Source organism: Crocodylus siamensis, chromosome 5 (genome assembly GCF_052110815.1).
Source record: "Crocodylus siamensis isolate JL-2025a chromosome 5, ASM5211081v1, whole genome shotgun sequence".
Classification (NCBI taxonomy): Eukaryota; Metazoa; Chordata; order Crocodylia; family Crocodylidae; genus Crocodylus; species Crocodylus siamensis.
Window position 1 is genome coordinate 92,169,394 of NC_143399.1, and position 27,635 is coordinate 92,197,028.

Below are 27,635 nucleotides of genomic sequence, written 5' to 3' on the forward strand. Positions count from 1 at the left end.
CTTGGTGCTGAACTCAGCCAACAAGCTGTTTATGAATCCAGCAGATGTTTCTGCATTTTGGGCCAAATCAAATTTTAAAACCATTTTTTTGTTTCCTTTCAGTGGGGAAAAAGAAATAGAAATGCATTGATTTACACCACTGTTACTAAGCTCAACTGGCCTATGACCTAAATCTTGAACTAGAGACTGTACAAGATGGCTAACTGAAATATCACTGCCCTGAAGCTGCACTGTGCCAAGGTTCCCAAGTTGGTCAGAAGACACAGGCAAAGATTCTGTGGGAATGTCAGCATTTTAATCCATTGATGAGTGTCATTTTTTCAAGTTTCCTTTGGACTTAGAGGCACAATGCAAAACTTAACAAAACCCCCCCAGATCCTCAGGGAAAAAAATAATTATGGGTGGAACAACAGGTTTGCAAATAATTCTATGCCACAGTTTGAGAGAACATGTGCATGACCAATTACGAATCCCACCTAATTCTACTAATGATATTTGTACCTGTTATAATTTGCAAGAATTAAAACTTCTATTTTGAGGCAGAAAAGAGACAACTTCTGCATTGCTGAAACCCTGAACAGCCCTGTTCTTGTGGGACAGTGGGGCTACTGGCTAAGCCATTGACTTTAATAACTCTCCACCAGCTGCAGCATCATGGAAAATGCCAGCATATAAGGAGAATGAGGAGGGAGGAGAAAGAGGAAAAAGTATTGCAGACTGAATTTAAAAGACAAAGGCTCTTTAACAAGGGGGAAAGACCTTTTTAGGAGAAGGATTCAAGGAAGACTACAAATGTGTACTGCTTTCCCAGCACTTGGTAACTCATGTGTTTTCAAACAATCAGGTATGCCTAAATAGAAGAAGTTCCTTTACAAAATATGCATATTTCTTATGTCAACTGTCATATGATCACATAGGTGTTAAATTATACACTGTGCTCACAATGCAAAGTATCTGATGGGAGCACATGTGAAGGTCTGCAGATGTTTGGAGGGTAAGTACAGGTATTAAAGCAGGACAGTTGAACTGGGTATCTGACATCTCAAGGACAGAAGCCAGTAACCTTGAAGTAAATGAGTATCCCAACTGACCCTCTAATTCCTTTGGCTAGGGACAGACATTCAAAAAGCCTGAGCCTGAATTGATTCAATCTTTGAATTGAACTGACTCCAGGATGAACATGAGCCGCCAATGCCAGACCGCAGCCAGCAAGGCCAGCCATATCTTATCATGCATCCAAAGATGCATCTCAAGCTGGTCTGAGGAGGTGATGCTTCCCCTCTATGTGACTTTGGTCAGGCCGCAGTTGGAGTAGTGCATCCAGTACTGGCTGCCGCACTTCAAGAGGGATGTGGCCAGCCTGGAGAGGGTTCAGAGGAGGGCCACCCACTTGGTGAGAGGGCAGCAGGACAGTCCCTATGAGGAGAGACTGAGGGACCTGAACCTGTTCAGCCTCAGCAAGAGGAGGCTGAGGGGGACCTGGTGGCTGCCTACAAACACATCAGGGGAGATCAACAGCAAATAGGTAGAGCCCTTTTCTCCCCAGCACCATCTGGGGTGACAAGGAACAATGGTAATAAGCTGATGGAGAATAGGTTTAGGTTAGAGATCAGAAGGCAATATTTTACAGTCAGGGTGGCCAAACTCTGGAACCAACTTCCCAGGGAAGTGGTCCTCGCCCCTATCTTGGGCAAATTCAAGAGGAGGTTGGATGATCACCTGTCTGGGGTCCTGCGAACCCAGCATTCATTCCTGTCTGTGGCAGGGAGTCAGGCTAGATGATCTGTCCAGGTCCCTCCTGACCCTAGCTACTATGAAACTATGGATTTCGCTGAATCAAATCAGAGACAGTGATCCAAATCGAACAGGACCCGGTTCACATAACCCTACTAATCAGCTCCAAAAAGCCCTAAGCAGACACTATCCTGTCTGCATTTGTTCTGTCCCAGTGAAATTGGAGACACAGACAGACAGCTCTCAACACTAGCTAGCATACCACATGCCAGCTAGTCTGTAGGGCTGGGATGTGTGCTGTGGGAGATGGGAGGGAGGGAGGGGGCAGATTCCTGTTTGAGCAGCGAGTGGGGTGGGAGGGGAGGCAGACCTTGCTGTGCCTGCAGTCTCCACTGGAGCTCTGGCTAGGGAGCAGAGGGGTGGGGCTAGCGCTGCAGTCTGGAGCAGGCAGCCCAGTCCAGACCAGGGCTGCAAAGCATCTGGGATGCTGGGGGATTCTGGTTTAACCTAAAGCAAGAAGGACTCTGGGACAAATACTGTATAAATTGGTTTGACCCAAATCAGTTAAGTATGATACTACATTCAACCAGGTTTATCTCAAAGTGGTTTCAGCATTTTGAAACTGGTTTATGTGCACTGAACTTATTTTCTGTTACAGGTTTAAACCAGTTTCTGATCACTTAAACCAGTTTGTGTGTAATGTCAGTCCCTAGCCATAGAGAAGACTGGGGGAAGGGGGTCAGGTTAGAGCAGGGGCAAATAAAATGCAGCCTGCCAGGCCATTCTATCCGGCCTGCAGGGCCCCTAAAAATTTAGAAAATTAATATTGATCTTCCCCTGGCTGCCTGTCATGCAGCCCTCGATGGCTTGCCAAAACTCAGTGAGCGGCCCTCCGCCTGAAATAATTGCCCACCCCTGCGTTAGAGCTACTTCATGACTATCCACTATAGGGTCTCAGTGAAAGTATTCCAGTCTTGCATTCTTTGAAAAATGTTAATCAGCTTAGAAATATACTTCTATCCTTTAAAAATATATGTAATGTAGTTGGTATATGTTGAGGCAAGAAAAACATGCCTATTGGGGAAATGCAAATTATGTGCATTTTTCTTTATAGACAGCTGTAGTCCCACATTGTTCCTGTCTCCTAAAGTTAATCTATTAAAACCCTATGCACAACTCCTAATGTTTTTCAACACCTACAGACTAACCTGTTTAAAATTTTGTGAAGGAAGAAATTTTGTCAAAGTCACTGCTTTGCCCTTGGATGCATTCACAGAGCCTGTAGGAATCACAGCATGCAGCTGCACACACAAGCATCTGTTGAAAGAATGGCAGCACCTCAATCACACCATCATGTAGAAAACTGCCACATGATGGGGTGACAGGAGAGAGTAACGAAAAAAGCATCAGGACAGAAAATGACAGTGCCTGATCCGCAGCTGAACTTGGCTGATCCTGAAGTGGCATAATTGACAAACAAATGGGATGGTAGGAAATGTGATAGGTTTCACAGTGGGGGACGGTACCCATAGCTATCTGAAGCCCAGTGCAATTCATAGCTGAGAACACTGAGCCAAACACTGCACAAGGTGAACTGCAGGGACAAGAGAATGCACAGGTGTGGCATGGATCCCTGTTCCTACACCCTCAAGCCACAGGCATATAAATGAAGGATTGAACTGAATGCCCACGCTTTGTAGCAATTAATTTAGATCTCAAACAGTTGCAGGAGCAAGTGTCCATTCCCAGATCACCTCTACCACTAACATGAGTCACCACATCCAGTATAAACTGATCTCCACCCTGCATTTCCCTTCTATTATTCTCCACAGTTGTCTCCAATGTCCACTTATACCCCCAATCCTAAAATGCTATGCCCTAGCATTAAAAGATTCTAACCTGTTGTGGTCACTCTGAGTTCTTTGCAAGAAAATTGCTCCATTATTTTTCCATAGTTAAAAAATTAGTGAAAACTAAGAGTCGGAATTTTCCAAGGGGTACCCTGATCTAAGGTTAAGTATCACAAAAACTGTAAGCATTTTCATTTACAATCTAGACCTTGATTACCCACAAAAAATTTAAGGTCATCCTTTTAGTTGGCAACCATCAGGTAGACCAAAAAGTCAGGTTAATTAATGGCATATTCCAATGCCTTTAATACATTTTACACAAAAATAAATTGGCCCTATGGCTCATATGGACTCATGTCTGATTTACTACAGTTTCTTCGATTCAAACTTACTAGACACTATTGATAACAAATGCCATAACAGTAGCACATTTATGTGCTACAGATTCTTTATTCTAGTTTATGTCTATTAATATAAATTTAGTGGTTTTATATTATGCTGAAAAAACCCACTGAGGCTGTTAGGAAAGGTATTCGGGATTATAGCGTTGTTCAGAGACTTACATGTTGTGTAATGAACATCACGGTGAGTGTTAGATGAGCATCCTAGTGAATACTCCCATCTAAACTCAGAATTCATATCAATAGCACTGTTTAAAATGTGACCAGAAATACCTGAATAAGTTTATGAGCATAAAAAAGGGGGAAGTACTAACTGATGTCTTAGATTTAAGATATAATATTAAAAAGCAGCAAGTTGTTAATTTATGATAGACAAATAGACATATCTGGGAAACTAATATATAAAAGTAATGACTTCAACCATTAAATACAATTTTACTAATAGCTTTTTTAAAAAAAAAAGCACTATTTGTTGGCACCTCAGAAAAATGTTGACATTTCTGAAAATGGGAAGCTGGAGAAATGCCCTGATTTGCCTGTAAAAGTAGGCAGTAGGAAATACTTGTATCTAAACTCCAAGAAGGAAAAGTAAAGGGGAAATCTATACTTTATTATCCTATGGGTGCAGCTAATTCCCTACCCTGGCAACTACAATTTCATTTCATATTTGAGTAGTGAATATACAATCTCTCTCTCAGTAGCTATAATAATTCTGATGTAAATTACTAGCATGGCTGTACCAGAGCATAAATGCTCAAAATCAACTGAAGCAGAAGAAATTCATGAAGAAGGAAAGTATGATTAATGTAGGGGTTACCCAGTAAATAATCATGTGTGGTATTCTTCTCATTATATGAACAAAATATAGTCAAATAAAACTACTGTGTTTCTTAAAATGCTACATGTATGTTTCTTCACTGAATAATTTGGAGAACACACTATTCACCTAGCGACTGATTAGCAAGATGATTTATCAACAATGATTTTCCATGTCTGTGCATGTTTTCAAATAGAGGGAAAAAAATGGCTCCAGCATATAAAATATTCCAGCACTTGTCCTTCCAATGTGATGTTAATTCTCATGATTATTTAAGAGGAGACAACAGGTTGCTATAGAATTAGTCAACATCTTTTAACATTTATTTATGACAGCCCAAGGCTTGCATAGTTTATCTGCAAAATAATGTTCTTGCTTCCTTCCCCACCCTGCTTTTAATCACATCATCCTAACTGAATGATTTCAAATGCAGTATATGTAGACATAATAGATGGGTGTTTCATCTTTCCAGAATATGGCTCCATTGGTTTAATTTTCAACATTTGCAGCTGTACAATTTTGTTCCAGATGGAAAAAGCACCCTTTAAAAACATCAAGAATGCCTGTTTCAAACAAAGGCATAATAAAAAAAAATTCTGGAAACCAATTTTTTTTTTCTGCAAATGGTGATGTGTGAATTCTTCCCCATAGGTCTGCATGTACATATAAATAGATGGTTTAAATCAGGATAGCTTCACTGAGCTCAGTTGAACTACCACTGCACCTCACCACAGCTGTGACTGGCCTTAAAATTTACTGCATTACATCCACTGGATGAGAGACAAAAGAACATCAGAGCCAAGTCACCCAAGAAAGCCTCTTTGGTTCAGTAGGTACAAATTCTCCTCTCCAATGACCACAGAATTCCACATTAAGGTTCCACAATTCAGCCTGGCTTTTCCCAGCCAACCACATGGTGAGTGGGATCAGTACCGAAGGATGAAGGCGGCATGTCTTTCCCATATGACTGAATGGCAGTCAGGTGGGAAATTATTTTAAAGGGTCATAGCCCAAAGTTACTGGGCACTCCCCAGCTGATGATTTTGAATGTCAGTCTGAGATAAAATAGGCCGTACAGACCAAGGACTGTTGATCAGGTGGTTGCACAGAGGTAGATGGGGAGGGAATTTCCTCAGTTGCAACTTAAGTACAACAAAGAGAATTAGCTCCTGACACAAAAACAATCATACACTAGCACCAAAGAAGCATGATCTCTGAATTGTAGCACTAGCTCACTGAAAGGTGGTCCAAAGCCAGTCCAGGCATCCAAATGGGGAGCCAAAAGAGAACTGATTCCAAATCTAGGGTAGTGCAGAGTAAGGGGATATAGAACTGGAGGCACCTTTTGCTAAAACTCTTGCAAGGGTCTTCCATCTCAGACAACTCAACTTTCTTCTCTAGATGTAATGGTTTTCTTTGTTTTTTAAATCATTTTCAGCAGAATGACTTATGTATAGTCAGTTTGCAGAAGAGAGCACATGAGACCCATAAGCAGTTTTTATAATCTGGGTGAGGAAAGTCATGGAGAGTTCACACTGGACTGGGCCAGTTGGTAACAGGGACTTGGGCAATCTGAGGAAAAAGCATTAAAAATAATGACAAAACCCCAAGAAGCATGCGTTGCTATCTCATTTTTATTATATTTTTATCTGCATTTTAGCCACTAGTCCTCCTAATAGTACAACTAATAAAAGGTCAACTGTCACCAGATTCTGGTTTTGCAATTGTCCAGGCAGAGTAACTCCCTTAACTTTAGGATCTAATCCTGTTCTAGCAATAACAACATTGATTCTTTACGTAAAGCTTTAGGGGCTTTCTTACCACCACTGGCAGCAGCAAGCAACATGAGACTACCTAGAGAAAGAAAAGGCCTTCACAGAGAGGATTCTTCCCCTGCACTAGTTTGAAGTACCTGAGCACACTAGTCTCACACTAGTACCTGAGTACATTAGTCTCTCCTAAGTATGTGGGTTAAAATCTAGCACAGCTCCTTGGCACTTCCATAAGCATTAGAACAAGTTTATGAGCCTGCAAGCTGAAGCACCAGAAATCAAAGGACCCAATTTCTTCCAGGCCATGTAACACTTCACAGGAAGTACAAGGGGACCAGAAGCCTGATGTTTCACTGGGAAAAGTGGTGGTGCAAGATGTCAGTAAGCTGGAAACAGAAGGGCTATTTTTACCACACTGGTCTGTAGATATTACCACTACTTACACATGAGAAACAGAGAAAGGTACCAATGCGAACAATTACAGACCTTCCCATCATGGCTCCTCAAACTGTTTGCTAACCAAGTCACCTATGCTCCACCAGTATAAGCAATCTATGCAGTTAGAATGCAGCTACTCTATACTTTAGACATGGGGTAGGCAATTATTTGGGACCACAGGCCACATAGGGAGTTACATTGACTAGACTTTGTCGTGTACTGCACTTATGTGCCAACTGGCCAATGTCCACTTCCAGTTGCTGCCTCTTGTTGGTATTGCTGGGGCTAAATCACAGGGCATAAGAGGCAAAGCAGAGAAATACCAGGTACAGAAGAGCAATCACATGCCCCACAATTAAAGCTATTATCTTCTTCTAGCTTCAGGTGCCTTGACACCGTCCTCCGGTCATCCGAGGAGGAGGCCTCAATTTCAGAACCTCCAAATCTGCCACAGAACCGAACCTTGGCTACAGAACTGTATGTCAGATTTCAAGTTTCCACTCACACAATAGCTTCTGACTCTCACAGCTACAAAGGAAACCCTCCAAATGTGAACCAAATTAAAACCAACGGAGTTATATCTGCCCAAGTCACAGACAACCTGAAACAACAGTCTGAACTGACCTAGTTATCACAAAGGGTTATTTAATGTTTGAACCCAAGAACAATGTAAATGTTACCAATTCCAGTACTGATAATTTTAGCAGAAACAGCCAATTAATGTGCTTATTCTACAATCTGTAAAGACTAATCACACCTTTCCTGGTGCCAAAGACCCCAGCTGTCACTACCTGTGACAATTTCTAAAACTAAATTCTGCAGCTTCCACATGAAATGTTACAGCAGAATAAAAACATTTAAAAAGACAATAGTATAAAATAAGGGCTATACAGTAAAATTCAGACCAGGACTCATATTCTGCATAATTTGGTTTGCCTGTTTGACTGACTGAATGAAAGCATCCATAGACTGTAAGGTTGGTAGGGACCTTGGAAGATCATCAGATCCAGTTTCTGCACCAAGCAGGAAAGATAATGGGTCAGGTGACTCCAGCAAGATCACTGTCTAGTCTCATCTTGAAGATTTGTAGGGTAGGTGATTGCACCACCTCTACAGGGAGCTTATTTCACAGTCTGGACACCTGACTGTGAAGAAGTTTTTCTTAAATGTTGAGCCTGAATCAATTTTAAAGGAGTTTGTGGCCATTACTCCTAGTTTTCCCCTCAGTTGCCCCAGTGAACAGTTGCTCACTGAGCCCTTGATATACTCCCCTAGTATAGCAGTAAGCTGCTACCAGATCCCCTCTCAGCCTTCTTTCCTTGAGGCTGAAGAGTCCCAGATCCCTCAGCCTTTCCTCATACAGATGGCCGTGTAAGACTCCAATCATATGGGTGGCTCTTTTTGAATTCTCTCAAGCTTGTCCATGTCCTCTTAAAGTGTGATGCTTAGAACTGGATGCAGTATTCCAGTTGTGGTCTCACCAGTGCTGAGTAGAGTGAAAGAATCACCTCCTTGGTTTTGCTGGAGATGCATTGATTGATGCATGCCAGAGTATTATTTGCCCTACTGGCATCGTGCTGCCAGCTCACATTTATCCACAGTGATAGCAAGTCACCAAAATTTCAAGATGCTTAAGAACATTACAATATCAAGATCCTTTGGTTTGCAATTAGGTCCGTCTTGCTGTGGAGTGCACACAGTTGTGCACAGGGCACATGCAGAGAGGGTGGAATGTAATGGTGTTTTGAGAAGTACATTTTATCCAATCAGAACCCTGATACAATACAAAAGGTTCCTGATCAGCTAGTAGAAGCCTTGGAGCCCTTACACTTCTGTGGGGCAATATGAGCATGCCTAACATCCATCTACTTCTGAAAAAAAGTCTTTATTTTTTTGTCTATCTACCTACTTACAAACACTTTAAAAATTAAACATTAAAGAATCTCTACCACCCTTCTCCCACAGCACCCAGCCTTAGCAGAAAACACCATAGATATCTATCTATCAATTTAATCTCCCAGCTCAAAACATATCACATCCGTGGGTCTCCATGATCACTCTGGCACCCAGACACACATGTATGTAGCAGCATACAAACATGCTCTCCTGGATAGGGATTCACTTCTGTTCAGAGATATCTATTATCCCCAGGAGGGGCTAACCATTTTTAGAAGTACTGGGATATTTGTTTATTTAATATTTATACATAGCACCCAGAAGACACAATCAGCATTAAGGCCCCACTGTGCTAAGGGGAAAAAAGTCTCTACTCTGAATAATTTATAACCTAATGAAGCACTTATAGCCTGAGGGGGCGGAAAAGAATGTGACCCTTTATTATTAAATAAACTTAGATCATTATTTTTGCCATGAACTTCAAAGTGATCCCGATTTACCCATTAATCCACACCCAATTCACACATGCAGAGCTGACATCATTCCTGGTTCAACACCAGGGATGAATTTGACCCCTTAAGTCCATCATGTGTAGCAAGAGGCTAGGTACAGACGTTCAAAAGGCTGAGGGGGAATCAATCTAAGGTATGTGGTTTTCTGTGAAAGGTGTAATTTAGATTGGTAGTGAAGGGCAAAACATACATTTGCCCTTTGGTTGGGTGTGGGGAGGGTGAAAATCTTAGACCAGGTTCTGCCATTTTTAAACCAGTCTAGGTATGCCAAACTTCTGTTCCGTCTTCCGGTTTCTGATGCCTTATACTGGTAAAAGTGTAATGTCTGTATCAGGCCATGAATACATATAGATATGCATGCAAAGAACCATGAAGTACCTCAATTTATAAATGTATTTGCAATCTATCAACAACCTTCAACCTCTTGAAGTATTTATTTTCCAGTTTGACTAAGGTTACACACAGAGCCCCTGGCATAACACCATGCGAGTGACCTCACTCATTGATTTGCTTCCCCCACTCCCACACCTGATTCAGAAAATCAGAAATGAAAAATATATTTAACTACTGAAGCAACTCCATGTCTTGTTTTGTCACCAAACATTTCACATGCCTTCTCTACCACCTCATTTACATGACTTTTTTATAACCAAGAGTAAATATGGCTTTTATACTGTTTTGTTTTGCTTTTAATAGAAACATTGGAGAGTTTCATTTCAGAAACTGACAATAATATATCATGCTTCAATTAGAAACTTGATGAAATAATCCTTGGTGACAGACATGTTTTAAAAACACTAATATTACATTCTACAATATACAATCTGAGGCATCCTCAACATATCCATTCTGATAACCCACAGATATCACATAAGGAGTTATCAATGTTCTTTATAATCCTGACTAATGTCTCCCTTTGTTGGGGAAATAAAACTTGCCAGTAGTTCTGAAGGGAAATTTAAGAAGGGTCTGAATTGACTGGGCAACACCTAAATATAGAATCTCAATAAAGCATTAAATTAAACACCTTTCACATAAAACGTGTATCGTAACAGGTCTAATATAATGTTATTGCACTTTTAAGAACTGGAACACTCAAATTAACATTTCTTTTATACTGTGGAACACATTTTTAACACTTAGCATAAAATTCAACAACTAAACTGGAATGAATTAAGAAATATTTTGCTCTTGAGATTTAGCCAACCAAAATAATAAATTGAAGAGTTACGATGGTTTGTTATAGACATTTTGTACAGTTTAAACTCATAACTGAAATCTAACAAAGATGGTTGTATATACTATAAATTATATGTTAATGCCTTCCTGAAGTGTGTTCAGTCAGAAGGAACTTGATAGCTTTTCAGTGAAGGACACCTTACTGTCTTTGCAACCTTAACTTTTGACTAAATATAATGTGCAGGGTATACAAGAATGTGTGCTGTTTTGGTTTGCATCTTCAGAATTTAATTTGAAGTCAGCCTTCTTCCATTAAATAAAAGTTTCCCCTTAAGAAGTCCACCCATGAGTTTCCACGCAAAACTTGAAAACAAAGGGCGCTAGAATTTTTTTAATAAGACTAATTACCATAATAGATGTAAAGATTCATAATAAGTTAGTTTATTTAACCTAGTGAGAAGTCATTCATATTTTCCTATGATTGTAACAGTATATGTAAAACCTAGATTACAATCATGCATTGATGTCACTAAACTTCTATAACAACATTCATGTTAGCTGAAGTTTACTGAATAAAATTCTAATCTGTGACACTAGCATCTTAAGGGACATAGATAGTTATAGGAGGGAACGTATCTATCTCATTGTCACCTGTATGGACTCAGAACCAGGAACACATACATCAGTACAGTATAAAGCAGTAATTTAGAACAAAGGTTTTTCTAGGGAAAACGTATAAAGCAACAGGTTTGTAGCTCAAAATATTCAGTTATGAAAAAGGTATTTTGCAAATGAGCTATTCACTTAAATTATCTGATTTCTATGTTCATAAACTGATTTCCTTGGAACTTCACTTTAGACCATCTGAAACAAAGAAAACCACAGTCAAAGAAACTGCTATTGCTATTTACTCTTTTAGGACAAAACACATTCTAGGCACCAAGTTAACTTTACTAGAAAAATAACATTTACTTATAGGACTTTATGTAACTTAAATGTCACAGTTTTTTCTGCCTACTTTTACCCTCTGCTTCCCAAAAGTAGTTGAAAAAGCTAGCTAAACCTCAGTTAGTTACACACCATTTCAATGAAGTTGGACTTATCAAGACAACTGGCACTCACAATAAATGTTTTTGCTTATTAAAGTTTGAAAACCTTGTTTTGTATCCAGTTTTATAAAGAACACCAAAAAGCCATTACCAGTGGACATTTAGCAATGACTGTAGGGCTGGATTTTTGTTGTTTTCGGGGGGGAAAAAAAATTTCAAAACACATTAAATCAATATCAATTTCAGAAAAAAAACACAAGACCAAAACAAAAACAGTTCACTAAACTTTAAACAAGCCTGACAAAGGAGCAGAGTTCATACTAAATTAAATAACACCCAAACTGATTTATTTTTAACTTTTTACCTTGATTTTACACTTTGAAAATTATTCTTCCTTAATCCTTAAGAAAACAAGAAGTCTCCCCAACAGAGCTGAGGAGAGAGATTATTTCCTCCTTTCCAAAGCAGTAGTTCAAGCAGGTCTAGATATTTTTCCCTTCATCACTGATAAAAAGAAACTTCAAAGATTTTAAATGGAGAATTCTGTAGACCATCCGAACACTCAGGAAACCCCAAACGGCGCTGTTCTCTTTTTGGTTTCAGTGTTCCAGCTTTTACAGTAAAATAAAACACAAAATGATATTCATTAGAGCCACTACCAGCCCAGTGGTTGCAGTCTTAAAACAGAAAAGAATAGAGTTCAGTCAGGCACAAAGGTCTCCATGGCAACAGTGAATTTAGACCCCCATTGGCATTATTTATGCAACATTTCATCACAAAAGGACCCTCCCACTAGCCTAGCTGACAAATTCTACAGTTTTCTAATCTCTCTTCCTTTTTCTTTCAATTTGTATCTGGCCCTTAAGCTATTTGTATCTCAACACAAATATCCCACCGTATTGTAAAATAAATTCAATCTGTCTTTTGGCTTTGCTGTGCTGTATTTCAAAGACAGCAAATGCAGTTTAAATCCTGGAGAGTTTACATTTAAAAAACACTTCTACTTTGATAAACAAGATCCAGAGTTTGCTAACAAAATTAAATTCTGACTTCAATTTAAATAGGGGGGTTTTTTTTGCTTTTAGTAAATAAATTTTCTTCAATATATAATAAATATAATAATTAAAATATAATAACATAATAAATAATATGAGACTAGGAACTAAAACCCTGCAGAAAAATGTTTCAGAAACTGCATTATTGGCAAAAGTATAAAGCAAAGCAGATGCCACATTATTAAACTGCTGGCCTCTGCCCATGCCCCAGTGATAATTTTTCATGTTTGCAAAGCAGACATTTTCTTTGCATATTTAAGTATTCTTATTTTGCTTTTTGTATTTACGATAAAGCCAGTGCCCTTGATTTATATTCATATTGTAGTATTAGCTACCAAAAAAGTTAAATTAAGCAATAAAACACATTTCTAGCCATCACTACTCCTACAAGTATAGACGTATGCCTTTTGGGGGCATATATTATGATCTCTCTCTCTCTCTCTCTCTCTCTCAACTGTCTGGAATGTTTTCACTATATGACCATTACGAAACTGTTATATTTTTGTTTAAATTTCAAAATGTTTTGGATATAAAACCTACTATAGTTTTGCTCTGACAAACTGAAAGGAATTTAAAACCATAAATATTGGAACAAAAAGGAAGGCGGCAGATGGACAATGAATTGATTTCCAATACTTTGGCACCCAAAACTCCAGGACCTTCACCTTGCTAACTGCTTACATACCATACTGATTTTATACATACACATGCAGTAGTTTCACTAGGATTGACACAGTTATTACTTACATGCTCTAGGAGGAATAAGGAGTGTGGTGCTTTAATTAGCACAGGTCTGAGAGCCATGCTAAGTAAAAGCACCTGGAGCTTCATGCGCATCAGCATCCCCATGCTGAAAAATGGCAGTGGAGTGCTTTGAAGTGAAACTGGTCAAATGAGCTTTAGTTTAAAGCACCCTGCCACCATTTTTCAGTGCAGGGAGGCTGATGCACGTGACGCTGGAGGCTGCTGGAGCATGTTTATTTTCATGCTCCAGCAAACTCAGTTAATTGAGTCTGCTGTGATACGCTGGAATTGCAGCACGTCAGAACAGTCTCCCTGCATGTGTATAGGAGTCCTGTGTGACCTAAAGATGCATACATACATCTCATACATGCAGTGGACAAGCTTGGTTAAATCAGTGATGCTCAATTGATTTTACTGACTTATATATATCTATTGAGATGTGCGCAATTTTTTTTTTTTTTTTTATTATCCAAAGAGTTTGAAATGGGCTCATTCGTTATTGGTGTTTTATAAACAAAAATATAACTCAGATCACAGATCATCATTTCAACTCATGGGGCGGAGAGCAGAACAAACCTCTTCTGCACACCAAGGTACGCTGCTTCATGCTTTGAAAAGCAGTGGGCAAACATCTACAATCCTCTATTTCTATTTGTCATTTGTGACTCAAAGCCATAACATATCAAGCAAAGATGACAACTGTTTCCTCCTGAAATGTCATAGTGAAACTAGAAGACAGTTTTGCTTCCTTTTACAGGATGCAGAATATGCATCTAAGGAGTGACATTTCAGTGGCTGAAGAGAATGGGCTGACTCAGCTCCTAATGACCAGTCTTCCATTCATCCATACTCCCCATGGCAGAGGTGAAGTGCAGGGATAATGGCCACCTAATGGGAGAAAAGAGAAGGCTGGAAGAAAAGAAAAGAACCTACACAAGCACTTTTAGAAAGTCAACTGACTTCAATATAAAGATTGCTTTTGAACATCCGCCATGAGCAAAACCAGTGATATAGAAAGACCACAATCAATTAATTTTCCCAACAAATCTTCTGCAATAAAAATACAATTATTAACAATAGATTTAAGATTTCAGTACGTGTTGCAGGGGGTGGGGGTTGGGAGAATCGCTGTATAAGAGACTTTCTTTTATGTACTGAATTACAAAGAGTCTCTGTACCTCTGCCAAGCCATAGGCTTATTTCAGAGAACAATGGAAGATTTTACCTTTGTTTTTCTTCGCTGTCTAGGAAGCACTGAAGAAGATTATTATTTATGATAAATAAAAGGTCATGAAATGGCAATCTAATGAGGAAAATCTACTTCACATAAAATCATGTCTCGGAGGGGTAATTAATTACACAGTACTCAAAGCATCCTCTGTTTTACTGAGACACTGTGAAAGACCCTCCTGTTAGTATTTTAATACATGAATACACACCACTATTTCAAGAATAGCCTATATCAATAAATTAAAAACAAAAACAAAACAGGTATTGTACACCTTATGTTTCATATAAAAGTGACCAAGTATGGTAGATGAATGTAGTTCCCTTGCCTATTAGCCTACTTAGTATAGATATTTAACATAATTATTGAATACAGGTGAAAAATGTAAATTCAGACAGAGGTAGTTATCAGGATTAGTCTAAAGTCGGAAGAAGGGTGGGGCAGGGTGGCACCTTATAAGCCAGCGGTGGGCTAAATGGTGGATCCAGCTGGTGGCTGGACTGTTTTCCAGCAGCCCCTACCCACATCGCTGCAGCCCGTTTCTATGGAGACTCCAGGAACTGTGGGGTGCAACAGCATAAGGCCAGGGTTTCTATGGAGACTGGCACCAGCACCACTGGCAGGGTATGCAGCTGGGCAGGGAGCTGCTCCCCTGCAGTGGTGACAGAGCAGGCCAGAACCAGGGCAGAACTGTGACCCACTGCCTGCACAACTCAGGCAGGGGCATCCAGGCAGCAGATCAAGGCTCTACCCTGGCTATGTGAAAACCAAAGCTGTCACCACTGCAAGATCCTGACTCTGGCCCTGGAACAGTTCCCTAGCCAGCTGCATGCCCTGACACGGAAACCCTGGTCCCATGCTGTCAGGGCCCTGCCGCTTCTGTGGTCTCTGTGGAAACTAGACAGTGATGCATGCAGCAGGTACTGGAAAATGGAGTCCACTATGAGCTTGATCCAGCCCACAGGCCAGCATTTGCCCACCCCCATTATAAACTAACTCATTCAGAGAAGTTTGAGCTTCCATAGGAAGCTACTTTGTCAGATGCTATGAATGGACTGTAAGCTGCAGCCTGTGAAAGCTTGTAATGCTCTGAACATCTTAATCTATAAGGTGCTACCCTCCCTTGGCTTCTGTCTGACTGCAAGCTAACACAGATAAGTACTTCTTTCTATTCATGGATGGCATCACACTCAGCTGAATGAAAAGAACTGCAATGAATCTACACAAGAAATGTGATCAGGTATGCTCAGACATCTTTCCTGATCAGATGCAAAAAGATGAATATCATACCCAAGAGACTCCAGGTAACTCATCAGCTATATTCAACATGCCATAGAGCCTGTTCTAACAAGCTGTATTTCATTCTGAGAAATTGAGGAACCATCTTATCAGTTTCCCAGGCAGCGAACAAAAGTAGTCAACACCAACTAACAAACAATACACAGAACCACCCAGACTAAGAGGAGATTTCTGTGTCCAGTCATAAACATCTACAAAACCCAAAAGTAAAACTTTCCAAACTTACATGCTCCCTCCAACAACCACCTCACAATCCGTGGCAATATCCTGTTGCATACCCCATATTTATTGTCCTTTTTCTCCAATGCACAATTCAATAATGCGTAGGTATATGGGGATACTGTCTTTTTCATGGGAATTGTAGTTGTATGCTGGGTTAATACATTTGAACCTCTAATACCACAAAACAATATCTGTTAGGTAACTACTATTACGAATTTTTTTTGTATTTTTCCTCTCCAGATTTATTACAAAGAATAAGTATGCAGCTGCACATTTGCGAAGGAAAATCAGAGGCGAGGGACAGAAATTACACATAAACCAGTATAAGTGATTGGGAACTGGTTCAAATCACACAACAGAAGTTCTGTGCATGTAAACCACTTTCAAAATGGTCAAAACCAGTTTAAAATGAACCTCGATGGATGTAGTACCAGACTTAACTGATTTAGATTAAATCAGTTTATTGAATTTATGCTCCACATACCCTCCAGATTCAAATTAACTTGCAGTCCCCCAGCATCCTAGGATGCTTTGCACCCCACATTGCAGGATGGATGGGCTAGCCCTGGCCCAAGCTGTCTGTTCCAGCCAACCAAGGAGGCATACTCTAGTACACCCCAGCTTTTGGCCTGGGCCACCACAGGCATGTCCAGAAACAAAAGTGAATGTCTGTTCTGTTGCTTATCAGTTCAATCTTTGCAGCTTAGGCTAACCTGCAAAGACTGAACTGATTCAGTCTTGGGCTTTTTGACTGTTTGTACTTAGCGAGAAAGTACAGCTGGAAGGGCCGTCAGGAAGAAATCTAGTTCAATTCCTACCCTGCCTAAACATCCTAGACAAATGCTTGTCCAAATTGTGCTTAAAAACTTCCAGTAACAAAGATTTCATATCCTCTTTAGGTAATCTATTCTAGTTCTTACCTGCCTCCCCCACCCCATAGTTAGAAAGATATTCTGACTAATATCCAACTTAAGACACCTTTAGCACAATTTAAACTAGTTACTTTTTGTCTTGTCCTTTGTGAACACAAAACAGTTGACTACCATAGTCTAGATGGCCTGTAATTATGAATGAAAATTTTGGCTTTTCAGCTCAATATTTGTGGTTTTATTTCAGCGTACACAAGTGCTAGCACATGTGCATACACTTCCCCACTTTTCATCCTTGCAAATGGCTTCTTGTTCTGCAGCATCACCAAATATGTAGTCAATATCACCTGCATTCTTCAGATTTAAATAAAAATGGTCAAAGTCCATATCCATTCACTCCAGTTTCATCAGTAATCATAAAAGACTGGTCTGTAAATTCTTTTAGCTAGACTAGGGCTGTTGTTAATGTTTGATTTGCTCTCTCTAACTTGCCTTGTCAGTCAGTTGAACTTAAGCACAAGATGAATTGCTTTCCTCAACACAGATGAGCTTTCTCAAGTGCTTTGATGGTGTTTCTTCTCTGGCTTCAAGGAGCTACTGAACTGATCAAATACTCACTGGCAGCTCTTTTCTGGGCACTTACAACTCTGCTCCTTACTCTGCAACCTGTGTATAGGCAACCAAAGAGAAGACTCCATTTTCTTTGGCTTAAAGCACCAAAACATAATGATGTAATCATAACTCCAGTGTATTATATAGGCGCTGGCCTTGTCACAATTCCATTACTCTTGTATTTCACCCTAGTTTTAATTTATGATTTGGAAAGCTTAAGAAAACACATAACTATTATTTAAAGCAATTCACATTTTTGTACTATAGTACACAAGCAGAAAGTAGGACAGGATGGCACCTTAAAGACTTAAAGCCTTTCTGAACAAGTTGGCCTTTAAAGTACCACCTTCCATGCCTTCTGCCTGACTTCAGACTAACATGGCTCTCTCTCAAAGGTACAAGTTCACCCTGCACACACACACACACAGACTTGAATAATTTCTCTTACAGGATAAACTTAGATTAGTCACTTACTGTAAATAGGGAACACTGTTCTCTGAGAATAAATAAAGACAGACTTTTTCCAGGATCATATGTTGCTTTCTTCTCCTGAACTTTAACGTCTGTCTTCTGCATGTATAATGAATATAGACCCTGTTTGTTTGGTAGCATTTAGGAATTACTGCCCTTGAGTACAATCACCTAAATGACACCAAGAAGGACAAAAAACACAACAAAGCACTTTGTCATCACAATTTCTGGATTCAAACACTCCCTAGTCCTAATTATTCTCAATAATATCTGATCATTTTAAAATAAAGTACCTTCTTGATAGATTGTAAAGTGAAAAGTGTATTTCTGGCTTGGTGTTCTGGCCATACAGTACAGAAAAGCATAAATGGACCTAGGAAAGTAAGATTGCAAGTTTCAATTCAACATTGAATTAATTCTATTGAAATCAGCAGTAAAAAAATCTGATTTTCCTGTGTGCAGAGTCAAGCCAACAATAAATGCCAACACATTCATGCAGGGGTGTCAAATGTACAGCCCATGGGCTCCTTGTTCCATGAAGCCCATTGCTAGTCTAGCAGGCTACCAGAAGTTGAAGTAGGGGTGCGGATGGGTGGTGGTGGGGAGTGGGGGACACACAGGATATGGCCTGCCATAGAAGTCATGGTCCCTGAACCCTGATGCGCAGTCATTGATGGCAGTACCCCTGAGCTGCGCTGCCAGCCAAACACAGCCCCATGCTGCTGCATGCTGTAGATGCCAGCTGTCGCCTCCAGACTTAGGCTGATTCCCAAACATGGTTCCACAGATCTGCATCTAGCCAAGGGCACGGAGTGAGTTTCACACCCCTGCATTAATTCTTACAAGCGTGATTCCCAGCTAGTGCTGGGTACTATACATCTTCAGATTAGGGAGGTTTCTAACCAGATATATTATTTGTTGAATTTAACTTATTTTTAGTTTTTCTTTTAGCTTATGTGAACATATGCACAACAGTGAAATCTGTCAGAGAAGTAGTTCCAAACCAAGTAAGAAATTCATGTGTGCTCTGGAAAAAAAGTACGCACTTCCTTCTACATTGCAACATTTTTCTTCTTACAACTCAATTCCTAATATCTGGTCTTGAACTCACAATATCTGAACCCTCTCAATGAATTACTTTTGTTCCTTGACTGACTCTTCTTAAATGGTTTCAATTTTAAAAAAAATCACGAGCACTTGGCTTGGAGATGCAAGTATGCTAACCAGTCCCTTTACAGAGTGGGTCGAGATTTCTTCATGCTGCCTCTAACTATCTTTACTCCCACAACTGGTACACTGGAGGTAATCATCTTGCCAGTCAGTGATTGACAGGGGGTGCCTTTCATGAAACACCATACAGCAGCTGTCAGGCTGACAAAAGATCCGCAGAAGCATTCAGGAAAGCAGGCCAACAGAAGTCGATTGTAGTGAAAATGGCCAACAGTTAGCACAATGAAACAGAAGGATACGTTACAATGACTTAAATTAAAACTAGCCAAGGTATAAACACCCTGTTAAAAATAAAGCGAATAGACTTCCCTATGGAAAGTACTCAATATAAAAAGTTCCTTGGTGCATGGGCTGTTGCCCATTTTCTATTCATTGCACCATGACACTACCAACAAGGCACACCCTAGTCTCTTTCTAGTTTGATCCCCAGCTACTGCTGGGTACTATCCATCTTCAGACCAGGGAGGTTTCTAACGAGTTCAGCTTTACTATCATTCAGTTTTACTGTCCTTAATGAAACACAAAGTACAAAGCAGTTTTCTTTTGCCTAGAGGGGAAAGCAGAGTACAGTTTTATCTCTGCTAACGCTTTCCTGAAATTATTTTATCCCTTTCCTGTTTTTATTGCTCTATCAAATACTTCATTGCCTGCTTATTCCCACTCTTATTTTGTTAATTCTGGTTTAATGCCCACTGACCTCTCACCTTAACCCAGTCTTTCTCCCTGCTCCCTTGCCAAAAGCATTGTTTCCTTTTACCCTTCTTTACTCCTGTAGGAACAAGAGCATCCATTAACAATCAATTGAACCTGAATGCATTTTGCTGATGTCAGTAGGAGCAGGACAGGCTGCAGGTCTGCCATCAACTTTCAGCTTGACACTGCTCCTACTGGGAGGCAGTGCATGAATGCCCTACTTAATTCTGCAAGGAAGCTGCTTGGACCCAGATACATGAAGGAGGGACAAAAAAGTTACAGAAGGGGGCTGCAGAATTGCTTTTCTTCCTACTGTTAGGTGGCTGGTTATCAAGGCATTTCTACCATTATTTTCATCAGAAGACTTCTGACTGATCTTGTAGTAACCTCCTCATAGCAATGTATCACTTTTTGCACAGATAACTGCAAAACAATGAAGGCTGATAGGGACTAGCCATTGCTCATGTAAAGGATAGCACAATTTTTTCATGCTTAATTTGCTTCTTTTTGCCAGTCATGTTGTTATTAACAGCATGATTAAGTCATCATAAATCTTCTGAAAATGCTGTTAGAAAAATACATGATTTGTTGTCTAATTTCCTTGCGATTCTAAAGGACCAAGGTAAAATCAAATATTATGTGTATATCTAAAATGGTCTTTAAAAAACACCCTTGCACTGGAAGAGTACTGCCCTTCAAGGTGGATTCCACTGCATAAAGATGAGGTTTATAGGACAGATATTTTATTTCTTCAAGACTTTAAGACCTAAGTTATAAATTGTTGATTTTCATGAAGTCAAACTTTAGGCTACTGTAATCAGAGCAGTCTGTACTTTTTTTTGTTGAATTAGTCACAATAAGAACCCACAGAGACTGAAAGATAAACTTAATTTCAAGAAAGTCATCATGATATCTGGCATCTACATGCAAAGCAAAAAGGTCAAAACTATTAATATTCTGTGTGTATTGCACACAAGTTTTAAGAGCTTTCATACAAGCAGGGAAAGGAATATAGAGATCATGTCACAAGGGAGGCTGTCTTTATCTCACTCTGAAATCTGATCTATTGACCTATACAATAGAAATAAGGAGTAGTTATAAGAACAATTTCCTGATTTTTTTTTTAAGTGAATTCCATTCTGGGAAAAAGGCACTGAACAGATGGACAAAAAATATGAAATCCTCTCTCATTTAGCACAGGGCACATACAACTTACCTAGTGGCAAGTACAACTTCTCTACAAAATGCTTTGCAACATCCCATTTTGCTCAAGTAGACAAGTTATGCCAATTGGTATAGAATATAAGTTGTACTGAGATAAAATACAAGCACTATTACAGCACTATAGCTATTCCTGAACTAGGGGTTGTGCTCCATTAACTATATCAGTTTCTAAACCAAAACAGTAAAAACAGTACAAAGAGTAAGTGTAGACAAGCTGTAGGATTGAGCAGTGGTTGATCCACAAAGCCCAGCTTCCCTATAACATGAGAAAAACTCTGACACCATGTCTAAGAGACTTGCTTTGTTTACCCGATTTAACAGGAAATATATTGAGACCACTAAACTCATTTTACATGAGCACAAAAAATATGGTCAGAGACCAGTAGCAACAATCCCCTGGTCACTGCCCACAAATAATTAAATTTGCAACGATGTCTCAGAAATTAAGGAGCCTTTCCTTTCTACCAACATATCTCTCTCAAATAATACTGAATAAAACAAAAATAGGGAAGGAAAGCAACAACACTGAGAAGCTGTTTCTCCAACTCAAGCTCAGGTAGCCAGAAGGTATGTTTTCAGCCTCCCAGATACATCAGAATGGCTTAACAGGGCAGCAGCAGTGCACACGGCAGCACCAGCTGCTGGTAGTGACAGCAGGGCTAGTCACTAGCTGTAATGGTGGCTATTTTGTCTCCCCCACCCACATCCTCCCTCTTGCACCAGGACTGCTACCTTGGTCACCTGCCTCACATACATACACTTATTCCACTGGGACACGTTAAATGAGCTATTTGTGCAGAAAGGGGGTATGAGACCTCCCCCTAAACAGTGCTCAGGTTCTGCCTTAAGCCACTCATATTTCAAACAAATAGTTACACTTGTGGCTCAATGGTAAAGTGAAAATAAAGTTGTGGATGCAAATACTCAAAGAAATGAGACTTACTCAGAGAAGTGTCCTAGCTTTGTGTGAGGATTATGGATGGGAAATATTTCAGCTGTGTTTTCTGTAGAAGGTAACGTGTTTGTTCTCCCAAGAAAGCACATTAAATCAGATGAATGTTGTTCACACTGTATTTTAATCCAGGAAAACATGTATTGTTAAATACACTTCTAGTAGACCCCACTCACAAGGACAATGGCACCTGATGAAGCTATTATGTTTGCATCCTTACTCTGTCTCACCTCTGTAAGCTATTTTTCCAAGCACTGGAACAAAGCTTTGAAGGTCAAATTAGTAACAGAATCTCCTAGGATCACAAAATGAAAGAGCCATGTGTAAGACAAGTTTGTTCTCCATCCAAGATATGGGCTTTTCAATCGCAGGAGATGGGCCAATTAAACAACATCTCAAAATATTTTCTTTAACAGAAAATTATGTTCCAAAAGAAAATAGCATATGTAAAAGACAGCTGAATTTCTGTGGGTGAAAAGTACAGAGGCAAATAGTGCAAAGGTTAAATAAAAGTTGGAAAATAATTGTGTAAAACTTGGTAATCACAACTAAAGATGCTGCTGATGACATGCTGGTAAACTAAAAAGACATTGTTTCATCATTACCACTGTGGCAGATACAAAGGCCAGGCATCTGTAACCTAACTTCAGTTGTCATGTGCCACTCAACTTGGACAGAGTAGAGTTTTCATCTATGGCGTGAAAGACAAATACTTCAATGGTTTGCATACTCAGCAAAGAGTTTAAGGAGTATAGGTGTACCTTTGATTTAGCAGAACAAGCATTCAGTACCTTTTTGCATCGCATCCCACTTTGAGGTCCTGTCACTTCTTCCAGCCACTGAGTGACTTTTTAACAAGTGGAATATTTGAAGTCTGCCTTTGTCTCAAGGCAAAGAACAAACAAACAATGCTATCCAGAAATGCATCTCTAACCAGGAATAAGGAATATGTTGCTGATGACAACTGTAAAATGTTCTGCTTGCCTGGTAACATAACCTAATAACCATATCAATGTCAGATCTTGAGAACAAAGCCGCCCACATTACTAGAGATTCTGATGAGATATTGAACTTCAGGGCAACTGGTGTGCGTGGGGGGTGAGGTTCTGTTTAGTTTCAAAACATGAAACTGCCAGTAGCTTCAACATCAAGGCTAGGGACAGACCTTACACATAAACCAGTTTTAGTGATCAGAAACTCATTTCAATCTGTAACAGAACAGATGTTCAGTGCTAATAAACCAGTTTGAAAATGGATGAAATTGGTTTGAGATAAACCTGGTTGAATGTAGTACCAGACTTAACTGATTTGGGTCAAACGGGTATATGGAACATCTGCCCCAGACCCCTTGCTGGTTTAAGATAAACCAGACTCCCCCAGCATCCTGGCATGCTCTCTGGCCTGGGCAGGGATCTGTGCTCCACAGCAGGGCTGCCCCTCCCCTCTGTTCCCTGGCTGGAGCTCTGGCAGAGACTGGCTTGCTGGTCAAGCAGGGATCCCCCTCTCCCTCCCTCGTATCTCCCACAGCATGGACCCGAGCCCCACGGTCCCTAAGCATGTAGTATGCTAATTTATTCTGAGAGGTGTCTGTGTGCGTCTCCAATTTCATTGGACCAGGCAGACAGAACAGTGACTGCTTAGGGATTTTTAGAGCTAATCAACAGGTTAGCTGTTAAGATATGTAAGAAGAGAGTTTGAATTAAGGAGAGAGACTATTGTTTTGCTGATGAGGTGATAAACAGTGTTATCAGCCCCCTGCTGGCTTTTTCATCTGTCAGTTTGCTGCAAACAGTATAAAGAAGCAGGGAGAAGGAGATTAAAAATCTCTAAATCATCATCAGATACATGCACTTCACACACACCACCTTGCCTCAGAGTGCTAGCAGGAGGCTGGGAGTTGGCAACATTCCCACCCCTTGAGCAGCCAGTGGGGAAAAGCCTGGGATGGTGCACTCAGACCTCCCTAATCCGAGGTCCTACTGGGGCCTGGTCATGCCCCCCCCTCAGCTCAGTACTGTGGAAGGGAAGAGAGGACTGCTCTAGCACCACCATGGCTTCTAGTCTGAGCCACTGCAGGCATGTACCTGAATTTGCTCAATCCAGAGAAAATGTCCATCCAGTTACAAATTGGTTCAGCCTAGCCAGGTTAGATCAACCTGCAGAGATTGGATCAATTCGCGCTCAGGCTTTTGAATGCCTGTCCCTAGCCCAAGAGCCTCTTAGAAACGAATGAAGTCTATCAATGAAAGGAATAATGATATCTAGAAATATGGTTTTCATCTGAGGTTTGATATCTCAAGTTCTTGACTGAAGAAAAAGCAATCAAAGTCCAAGATGTAGTGGTGGCAGCACCCATCCAAAGTTCAATGTGATGGAGATTAGAGGTCCAGTCAAATCTGCCTTTTCTCTGATACTTTATACATGCTGCAGATATTGGACATGACCCACATACACCTGATATAGGATAAAAACTTTAGCAAGCATTCTTAATATGTGCCCTATCCCCGTCAATAAACAATGCTTCTGTGGATGGAGTTTTTTCTGCCATGATGCAGCTATAGATATAGGAAAACAGGAGTGGAAAAAAACTCTCTAAAAGGGCAAAATTCTGTGTATAGAGAACTATAACGGACTGATTTGACTTTTAAGATTCCAGAAAAAAAAGGTTTAGTCAGAATGAACCTGCAGCAAGTGCAACTTCAGTAGTCAGCCAGAACTTGTCATAACAAATTTTAAAAACAATTTATATTTAATCCATCACTTTTTCAAGCTTTTAGAATGGAAGTCAAAGTGGCTTAAGGACATAGCAAAAAAGATGGATGACATCACGGTGTCTAATTCATAGTTGAGGAGCACTGAGTTCATTACACAATTTTGATATTAGTAGCTTATAAAGGGTGAATGCTTCCACAGTAATTCATGGGTGATTATCTACCTACCTAATTTGTAACAGACAGAGAGATGAATAGGAAAGAAAAATCTGCAGTGCAAGACAACAAGTAGTAAAAGCAAAGGAGTGAGAACTGTTGTTCAAAAGAGTATGTGGAATCACTGACATAAGCAGAGAAATTGTTTAATAGCTATGCTCACACACACGTGAGTGGCATGCAAGCCCTATGCCTGTTGTAATATACCATGAACTGACTACTTGAGCATAGCGAGGTTAAGCACCAAATAAGTTGAGCAGTTTCAGAGACATTAAGTGGAATCATTGCCAATCAACAGTTACAGACCATCAAAAATTCAACATTTCTGATTTTATTTATTTAGGCACAGGTTTTATTTATTTTTTAAAAGCACATAGTATAAAGGGCTCATAAATCATGTTTGGGATACTGCCAACTCCTAAATCTTGAAAGCAATACATGTATGCAATTGAATGGTTAATATACAAGGTCTGAAAGGTGACTTGCATGGTGTGTTTTTTGTTTTTGTTTGTTTATTTGGTTCAACTATTCTGCCAAAATCAAGGGAAGTTGTCCAGTCCAGGAAGAGGATGCACTTTATCGTTAACCAGTGATTAACAGATTAATTAAGCTACTTCCAAATTAAAGCTTTTCCTAACAGTGCTTCACGCAGTACAGTCATGTATTCATTCTAATGGCCTACTTACCTATGCTATATAACCTAATATTGACATGACCACTGACAAATCATTATGTGGTGTTTTCACTGATTTTTACAGGGTTCCTTTATCACTGGGTTCCCAGATATGCTTTAGAGATCTCATAAATATGTTTAAGGATACATTTTTACAATGATACAAGTCCCTTTGGACTTACCTGCCCTAAGAACTTACTCTTGTGCAGTGCCTATATGAGGCATTGGCTTAGGTTTTTTTCAAAAATACGCTCTCTACTGAGAGCAAATTGAGAATGAGCTACCAAAGTGGCTAGTATACCCAGTGCAACAGTCCAAGAAAGTTGTGGCCTAATAGGAAAGGGATGTTCAATTTATAAAGCCACTGGCAAGGATGATGCTATTGAAAACCACACACCTGAATATGTAACGACAAAGTGTTGCTATGCTCATTTTACAGAGAAGGAAATAATGTACCCAGTGCAGAGGGCCAGATTTTCAATGGTCTGTAAACACTTAAAGGTATAGAGAGGTGACTACTAGGAGTGTACGAATTTTGCCAAGTATTTCGTTTTGAAGCTGTTTCGACATGTTTCAAGCTCAAAACAGCGAATCGAAATGAAACAAAAAGCTTCCAAACAGCTTTGAAATGAAATGAGGGCACACAAAATGTTTTGAAAGTTTTGAAATGTTTCAAATTTTGAAGCAAACCAGTGGTGGCAGGCGGGGGAGAGCCAGGACTAAGCTCCATGCGGCTCCACAGCACCATGGAGCTCAGCCTAGCAGCGGGAGGCAGAGTGCAGCCCAGATGACAGGAGGCTGCTGCCTGGGGCCAGTGGCAGCATCAGTCTTCCCCGGTGCTGGGTGCGGGCTCTCATGCTAAATATTTCTCTTTCCCCTCCTATTGGAGGTAAACAATATACATTCCCACATGATATCTTTTTTTTTTTTAAACCATCTCATACACCTCCAATTATTTCAAAATACCAAGTTCTTAGAGAGGGCGATTAATGTATAAAGCTCAATGAGACAAATATCAAAATAAGTTGAAAAGCATGAAACAGCTACACTTTCTCTTTGTGATGAGACTTGTCTGCACAGAACAAAACAAGCAAACCTTTCAAGCACTGAGATTTTCAAACAATGATTTCAATAAATGTGGGAATTATAATTGATGCACTTGCCTGCATTTCTGCTTATAAAAAGAGAAAGAGAAAAATGGGAGTATGAAGAGCTACTCAGTTAAAAGCAAACAGAGCTGCTTGCTGTTTAGCAGTGGGGTGCTGGAAAAAAGCCAATTTGGAAATTCATTCACAATGCTTTACAAGGCTGGAGCAAAGTTTTCTCCCCATGAGTGTGATAGGAAAGCAGTCAATAATGGGGGCCTCAGGTCCAGGCATGCTATTCCATTGGTTCTCAACCTTTCAGATGTTAGGGTGACCCCATGGGGTCAATCGCAGATGCCTGAGGAGGTGTGCCCATTGCCATCCCTCATCAATGGCCTTTCACTGAATGGGATTTGTTCTGACACTTGCACGTCATAAACCCTTCTATCAATTCCCACACAACCCCCTTTTTGGATCCATCATCTCCTTTGAAACACTGTGAGAACTGATGCAAAGGACTCTGGGATACAGCTGAAGGAGAAGAGTATGAATAGCTGATTGTGAGGTGATGGTACAAAAAAAGTGAGTCATTTTCCTGGGTTTTACCCACTGTGGCAGACTGTTTTAGCAGAGGATCAAAAATATCCAAAAGATTGAGGGAGCATATGGACTTGAACATAAAGCTAGCTTAGAATGTGTAAGC

At 40.0% G+C, this 27,635-nt stretch overlaps 1 protein-coding gene across 4 annotated transcripts in view; it reads right to left on the reverse strand.

Moving 5' to 3' along the window:
• The window catches only part of CTNND2 (catenin delta 2), a 1,187,740-nt gene that overhangs the window by 750,536 nt on the left and 409,569 nt on the right, over nt 1-27,635 (reverse strand). Inside the window, exon 1 of one of the 4 annotated variants that reach the window (XM_090049710.1) lies at nt 12,013-12,341. The exons of the other annotated variants lie outside the window; for them this stretch is intronic. The gene's annotated coding sequence lies outside the window, so the exon portion shown is untranslated. Of the gene's footprint in view, nt 1-12,012; nt 12,342-27,635 lie in introns of those variants that run through there. 4 annotated transcript variants of the gene reach the window in all.